This window comes from Ptychodera flava, chromosome 3 (genome assembly GCF_041260155.1).
Source record: "Ptychodera flava strain L36383 chromosome 3, AS_Pfla_20210202, whole genome shotgun sequence".
Lineage (NCBI taxonomy): Eukaryota > Metazoa > Hemichordata > Enteropneusta > Ptychoderidae > Ptychodera > Ptychodera flava.
Window position 1 is genome coordinate 5392295 of NC_091930.1, and position 8040 is coordinate 5400334.

Here is an 8040-nt window from a genome sequence, read left to right on the forward strand (position 1 = left end):
TCGGTCACTGTCTTCATAATAATCTGACATAGGTGAAATGTAACACACTTGATTTTTAACATGAATTCCGTTGTTTCTAAAGTATATTCTCCGTGCATACGAACTCACAACGTATAGCACCCTATTAACTACTAATATAGTGAAGATGTCACTGTCAAAACCGCTAGTCTAAATTAAATCACTCCTCATATACAAGGAATATAAATAAGACACGATCATGTCTTAACTTTGTAATGACAACGATTTTTATCATATTTTCGGATCATCCAATCATCATCATTATCCAATTATTCTATGTCAATCATCATTCAAAGATCTCAAAACTATTTTCTGCTAGCCGCGGACGAAACGACTGATGTCGCATTAGGTGCAATTATCAACTACGACCTTCAGCAGGATTTGACGCAATATTGTCTGTGGAAAACTTGCTTCAAGTGCAAAAGTAGCGTACCACCTTATTCCCGCATACAATGTGAGGACCGAGTCAAGCACAACAACCAATACAATTCATCTGTTCTAGGTACATCTGTATTAATCAAATTTCAGATAAAGAAATTTTCGATGGTGAACATCCACATTTTCTTGTCTTGACTTGAAAGTACATAATGGTATCACAAAATACTAAGCTCTGTTGGTAGTCTGTTGTTAACATTACAATACTAAAGGGCAGCTGGTGTTTACCCTTCTTTTCAGTGTACTGAACAAGCAGTCCTCACCTTACGTTATCAAAGTGTTGTCGCTTAGCGATTTCAGTATTATAATGAATCCTAAACCTGCAGTAGCAGGTGTTCGCTTAAATTTGCATGGCCCAGGGTTAGAGAGATAGCACATTAAACTGTCAAACACCAAAGGTTATTTTTAATGATTATCTGATTGTTAACTACCTCATTACCTTGTATAGAAAACTGATCTGATTATTTTTGACTGATCATACACTTTTTCATACCATGTAATGTTATACACCTGCGTCTGTAACCTATGGAGTTTCGTCGTGCAGTAAGTGCGGTATGAGGGGACGCGGAGCCCAATAACCCCGACACGAGATACAATGATTTAGGTATTATTAGACACTATTTGACCTTTGACCTCAAAACACCTTGACGTCAACGAGAAGAAAAAGGGGAGATGATTTTGAATTTAAAAAAATATACCTGTAAGCATTCAGTACTTAACAAAGTTAATAATCGTCAATCCAAAACCTGTGAAGTTGAGTGAAATTATGCTGCTGACCTACAATTTCTACCACTTGCACTGCGCTGCCCGGGTTCAAATTTCGTTATGCGCGCTTAGCGGACGCGCTGAATGCCTTCCCAGTCTGCTTGCGATCGCTCAGTGCAGTGCACGATGGGCATCCCAAAAACGCTTTAATTTTGACTATTATTTTGTAAAGTTGGACTAAAAAAGGAGTATAATAATAAAGTTATTGTAGGTATTGTCCGAGACGCGACCCGACATAAAACCCGGTATTTTATGAATAATCTTATGATATCATACAAGTATATAAAAGGCGCAAAAAATGAGATTTGATTGATCAAGACCTAATAACAAACTTATATAGCATGGTTTTTGACCAGACACGAGTCAGCAGCTAGCAAAAACTTCATTTTGACGTTCCACGCAAGAACTTTAAATTAATAATAATATAAAATAAATATAAAATTCACTGGCAACGGATATTCAACTCCATTCGTATTATACATCCGCTATCGATGGTGCCTATATGTCGTCAACCAGTAAAAATCTAATGGTAAACCGCCCAAAGATGTAATTGATTACTTCGATTAACCCTAAAAACATGACAATAGGTCTGTTGTTACATGTATCTTACTCAAAGTAAATATATATTGAGAAACAAAGTTGTCTATCTTATTTATTAGAATTTTTAAAGCATATGCAATTATTCAAAGGGGAAGTCACAATCCCGCCCTTTCGACGAATCGATACCTTCCGAACGTTTATCGTTGCCGGTGAGGGATGAATGTACTCCGAAAACAGACTATCGTCAACAGTTGAGCTTCAACTCCCGCATAACCAAGTTGAAGCTTTAAACCATACGCTGTTACGCTACTTATAGACCTACCTTCATACAAACCCGGTCCAGTGAATTGGAATAGTGACGACTAATGAAGAATGAGCCAAATTCACGCACGGACTTGAGAGGCAATGCGTTGTCGTGTGGGTGATAACGCGTCTTTTTATCGCCTCCACTGAATGTGTTTTATTAGCCGACTTAAACATAATAGTAAAATAACAATCGAATTGGTTTAAGCGGATACACAGGTATTTATTTACATCATGTGATTGTAAACAATTTATGAGTGTCCTTGTAATAAGGCTTCTTTTATATATATTGGAAAATACAAATATAAATACTGAACAGTTTCTGTTTCTTATTTCTGTATCATTCCGGCTTTGGCAATGTCTTTTTATCCCCCTCCTCCCATTAAAGATCAAGGATTTTATATCAATGAAAAAGGTAACATTTTTACACATTAACATAGGCTGGCTGTCGGAAATGTGCACAAATCGTACATAAACGATATTAATGCGTCACGCGATTGGAAAACATATACGTCTACGCCCTACAGAATGGACAAAAGTGACGTCAGACGGTAAATTTGAAAGGCTATTTCCTTAGAGAAATAGTTTTTGTCCAAATTTGGAAAAGTGTCTGGTCCCTTGTGTCACATGCAGCTTTGAAAAAACAGAGGGTAATGAGCAAGATTCTCCATGCCAACGGCGTAGCAACTTGAACAGCTCATCGGAGAAAGTTCAACTGCAACCAAGGGTGTTGCTAGGTATGCTAAGAATGATTTTGTACGAAATAGGTACAACTGTTATCGCTGTGGCGAAAATCGTCATGTAAACTTGTCACGTGGACTGTTCTGGCGCATAATATCAAAGCACATTAAAACCCTCGGCTTACGGCCTTGGGGAAGAGCGATGTGTTTCTGGTAACGCAAGGCCCCCTCAGGGTAATAAACGGACGCTATAGTCCTCATGGACAAGTATAAAGCTGTATAATATTTTCATCTTGTATAAAGTTTCATGATCAGATTGTCAACTTTTCGACTGTAAATCAACAACTTGACATACACTCGCTTATATTGAATTATAGCAAGACAAAACCCAATAGAGGTTAAGCTTAGGACAAGTTTATTATGGAAACTTTTGATCTGTCAGGCGTTATATAATACGGTCAACTCAGGAAAGTTTTTTCTCGACCGAGTCGCTTTTAAATCGAGTTGGTTTCTGCATAGCCTCGTTGGCCGAGTTAATGGTAAGCTAGCCGAAGGGATTTATTAACTGGGCGGCAATTCTTTCACGCCGGTCACTGTGTGCATAATAATAACCATAGTTGAAATGTTTAACACCTCACTATTAACAAGAATTCCCTTGTTTCAAAATTCTCATACGTGAAATAAACTTGTGAAGACGTCATAGTCAAAACCGCTTAAATTAAAACTGAATCCAATACTCTTGTATATTGAATCATACCAAGGGTTTTTATCATATTTTAGTACACCCCCTAGTCCGTCATCTAGATTTTGTACTATTCGTTGCATCGTCATATTATTCTCTTCGATCATCATTAAAAGATCTCAATAATATTTTCTGCTAGCCACGGACGAAAATGACAGGTGTAGCATTAGCTGCAATTATTAATTACGACCTTAAAGACAGTAGGATTTGCTGTAATTCTGTCCGTTAAAAACTTGCTTCTAGTGTACAACTCGCGTACCATCTTTTTCCCGCAAATAATATGTGTGCCGAGCCAAGCACACCAATCAATATAAATCTTCTGTTCAGGGTACACCTGTATTAATCAAATTTCAGATAACAAAGTTTTTGATGGTGAGCATCCATATTTTACTGTCTTGATTTCAAAGTACATTTAATTTAATAGTATCATAAAATCCTAAGCGCTGTTGGTAGAGTGTTATAAACATTACAATTATAGCGAACGGCAGCTGGTGTTTACCCTTCCAGTCGGTGTATTGAACGAGTAGTTCTCACCTCAAGTTATCACCCGGCAAAGTGTTCTCGCGTAGCTATCTGAGGATTAAACCGGATACTGAAGCTGCAGTTTAAATTGGCAAGGTCCAGGCTTAGAGAGATGGCTCAGTACTCTATCAAATATCAAATTGTAATTTTTCATTATTATCTCACTGTTATTTACCTTTTACGTTGTGGTGAAAATTGATCTTATTATTTCAAACTAGTCATAAATTTCCGCTTATAGCATTTAATGTAACATGAGTTTATTATTGGTAAAATAATATGTGGTCCGAATGATCGACACGTGATACAGTGATAGCAATGCTATAGTCGCCATATAGAACGGTTTGACCAGAAACGAGCCTGCAGCTAGGAAAAATCAATTTGTCGTTGCACACAAGAACTTCAAATTAATATTGTGATATAACAACAATAAACTTCACTATCAACAGGTATACAACTCGATTTTGACAAATTATTTCAGTATAAAACTATGCATTCGTTATAGCTTGTACCCATATGTCATGAACAGGTAAAAATGTAAACCGTCTCAGGGTGTGGATTATCACTTAGATTATATTTTGAAACCAAATTAATAGGTCCGTTGTTTCATTTTGATTGGCATATCTTGCTCAAAGGAAATGAATATTAAGATTAAAAGTTGTCTACCTTACGCATCAGCATTTTGAAGCATATGCAATTACTCAGAGGTGAAGTTACAGTCTCACCCTGTCGACGATTTGATATCGTTTTCTTTCGGCCGAACGTTCGTCGTTGCCGTTAAGGGATGTATTTACTCCGAAACAGAATATTGTCCACAGTTGAATTTCAACACTCGCCAAACTAAGCTGAAGCTTTTAACTATACGCTATTACGCTTTTTATATACTTACCTTCATAGAAACCGGGTCCAGTGAATTGGAATAGGTCGCAAAGCGATATTAATAAAGAATGAGCCAAAATTCACGCATTAGACGTCGAACTTGAGTGGGATGCGTTGTCGTGTGGGCGATACCGCGACGTTGTATCGCCCCCCATTCGATGTGATTCTTTAGCCCACTTTAACATAAACGTTACGTTATCTGAAAAAAGTAAGTATTTATTTGCATTCCAAGGTCACTGGCCCATATACAGAGAGGAGTTTTATAGAATACATTAACTTGCGACAGAGAAAAATACAGATCATAAAGAGAGGGAAATACATACAATTTCGTCAACTGTAAAACAGAAGAACAGTTAGGAGAATGCATGCATCAATCACTGTGTACGTGTGAATCTCTCTATTTTAAGGCTTTATATACGAAATAACAGAGACTGCCAAGTTGATCAGTATTGTTTAAACTGAGCGTTTTTTTTTTACATTGTGAAAATTCGGTTGTACAATAATTTTATTTGGTAAGTATAGTTTCCTTAAATCGCTATATGATGGACACACTAAAAGAAACTGGTATTCATCCTCGACAGCATTCATTGTACATAGATTTAAAAATCTTAAAGATGCATTAATACCATGTCTCCTCCCTTCCTCTACTGCAAGAGGAAGAGCAGCACAACGGAAACGAGCAAATTTTTGAATAACTTTATAATTGCAATGAAATGTTAGGTATGTATTTTTGGCTCTAGTAAACTTTTATACTCTCTGTATAATCTTAATTTATGTTTGAGTGACAATCTGGTTTGCCATTGTTGCTTAATATTATCTTGAGCTCTTATCTCAAATATCGTCATAAAAAAATCTATATTACCCACTTCCTGTGTAAACCAGACAACATCAAAACCATGTGATAACTGGATATTTTTGACAAACGTTGCCCGAGTATGGCGTCCTAAAGAGTCTAAAGTACTGCGTATAATAAACAGAAAAACACCGTACATCTCTTGTGTCAACTGAATTCCCATATATCCTGTTGACATGAAAATAGAACTAAGTTCTTCAATAAAAAAACTGAATAGGATCGGGCTTAAAATGCAGCCCTGTCTTACAGCGATTGGACAGTTAAAAGTACTCATCAGAGGTTACATTACCTGACTTAACACAGGATTTGATATTACTGTACATAGAATAAAGAATGTGGTACATTTTACCTCTAACACCAAGTGACATAGTTCTATACAATAGAAGTGAATGATTCAATATATCAGATGCTTTGGAGAAGTCGATGCAAAGAAAATATAAGCTGCCACGTCTGGTACTTAAACATTTCTGGATGATTGCATGTAGAATGAAAATGTTGTCAGTGATACTGTCATTTTTTTTTTCTAAATCCTGCTTGACAATCTGAAAGAATAATATGTTCGTCCGACCATTCTGTTAAACGTTCGTATATTTTTCCTCAACACATTTAGTAGATATATTCCTCTTTAGTTGTTAACGTCACCAGTAGCAATTTTCTTTAATAATGGAATAATAATAGCAAATTACCATTCTTCAGGAAATTCTCCACTGTCAAAAATAAAATTCAACATTTCTATCAATAAAGGTAATATTATATTTGCTGAATATTTGAAAAGTTCATTTGGCAACCCGTCTAGACCTGGCGATTTGTCAGTTTTTATCTTTCAAATGCTATTCAAAACCTCGTTTTCTGTGATATGATCATTTAACTCTGTCAACTCCTGATCAAAATCATCGTTTCTAAAATAAAACTGTTCAATTTCTTCTTGATAGGAGGATAAAAACTGTGAATCCACAATGTCAGAATTATTTCACCTATTATACAGATTCCTGAAATAATCATACCAGGCTCGAATGCTTATTTCATTTACATGGTTGTTTTGCGGCCATTTATTGACTTCAAAATAGTGTAGAAAGCATGTGAATTCTTTTCTGCCGCATCTCTAAAAAATATTTCTTATACTGTTCTGATACGTTTTCTTGGGGTTTTTACATGTCTGTTTGAAGACTTGCCCGTTTCTTGCCCGTTTAGAATTATCCAACGAATCAGGAGTATCCAACTGTCTGAACAGCTTTAAATTTTCTGGCATAGTTTTTTTTGCTCTTTGACATGACCTTCAAAACCAAGGCGGCTGGGTAATTTTTTGTGTTTCGTTTCGGCTGCACCTTCCGTCAGCGCCTGCAGTCTTAAGGGCCTCACTTAATTTCTCATTGCGCGACTTACGTTTGGTAGGCCATGCGGGCTTCTTATATGTATCAATTACATCTTTGGAAACAAGTTTGTCTCTGAAAGTGTTTCTACAATTCTCTGAGAAATAATAGCGTATACTCTGTGCATTAGTATTACTTGTAGTGAAAGAATCTTTCGTACTAAAATCTCTTACAGCTGACAGGAAAGTGGTCTGATTCTATTCTTTTTAATAAATTCAAAGAAATGTACCTAAGAGAATAAACCAGCTGACATGATGATGTAATCAACAACGCTAGCACCGTTTGGTGACACACGTAAGATGACCTTCTTTTTCATTGCTCACTCTGCCATGTAAAATGTGTAAATCAAAATTACAACAGATGTTTAGCCAATCCTTTCTCGCCTCATTGACAAAGTGATCTTTTGATTTACAGGGCTCTGAAAATAATGATGGATGATAAACTACATCATCGATTGGCAAGTGATCAGTGGAATCATCAAGTGTGAAGTCATTTTCCACACCCGTACGAGCATTTAGATCACCCGGTATTATAAAATAACAACAAGGGTTTTCATGTTAAAGATGCACAAGTTGATTTTCTAGCGAATCTATACACTCAATAACAATGTCTGGGCGGTAATAACAACAACCAAAGATGACATCACCAACTGAATTGAACAGACTCTTATCTAAGCGCACAAAAATACAATGTTGAAGATGAGAGGGTATTTGTTTAACTTTCTCAATAATAGATTTTCTAATGTAGACAGCAGTACCGCCACAACCGTCCTCTACTGTGGTACCTTATGGCGGGGAAGGTAATAACAGCATGACTTTTAAAAGAATCTACAGAATCTTTAGCAGTACAGAACGTTTCAGTGAAACCTACAATGTCATACTCTCAGAAATAAAGTCACGGCTGTGAAGCTTAGGCTTTGAACCCCTAATGATCCAT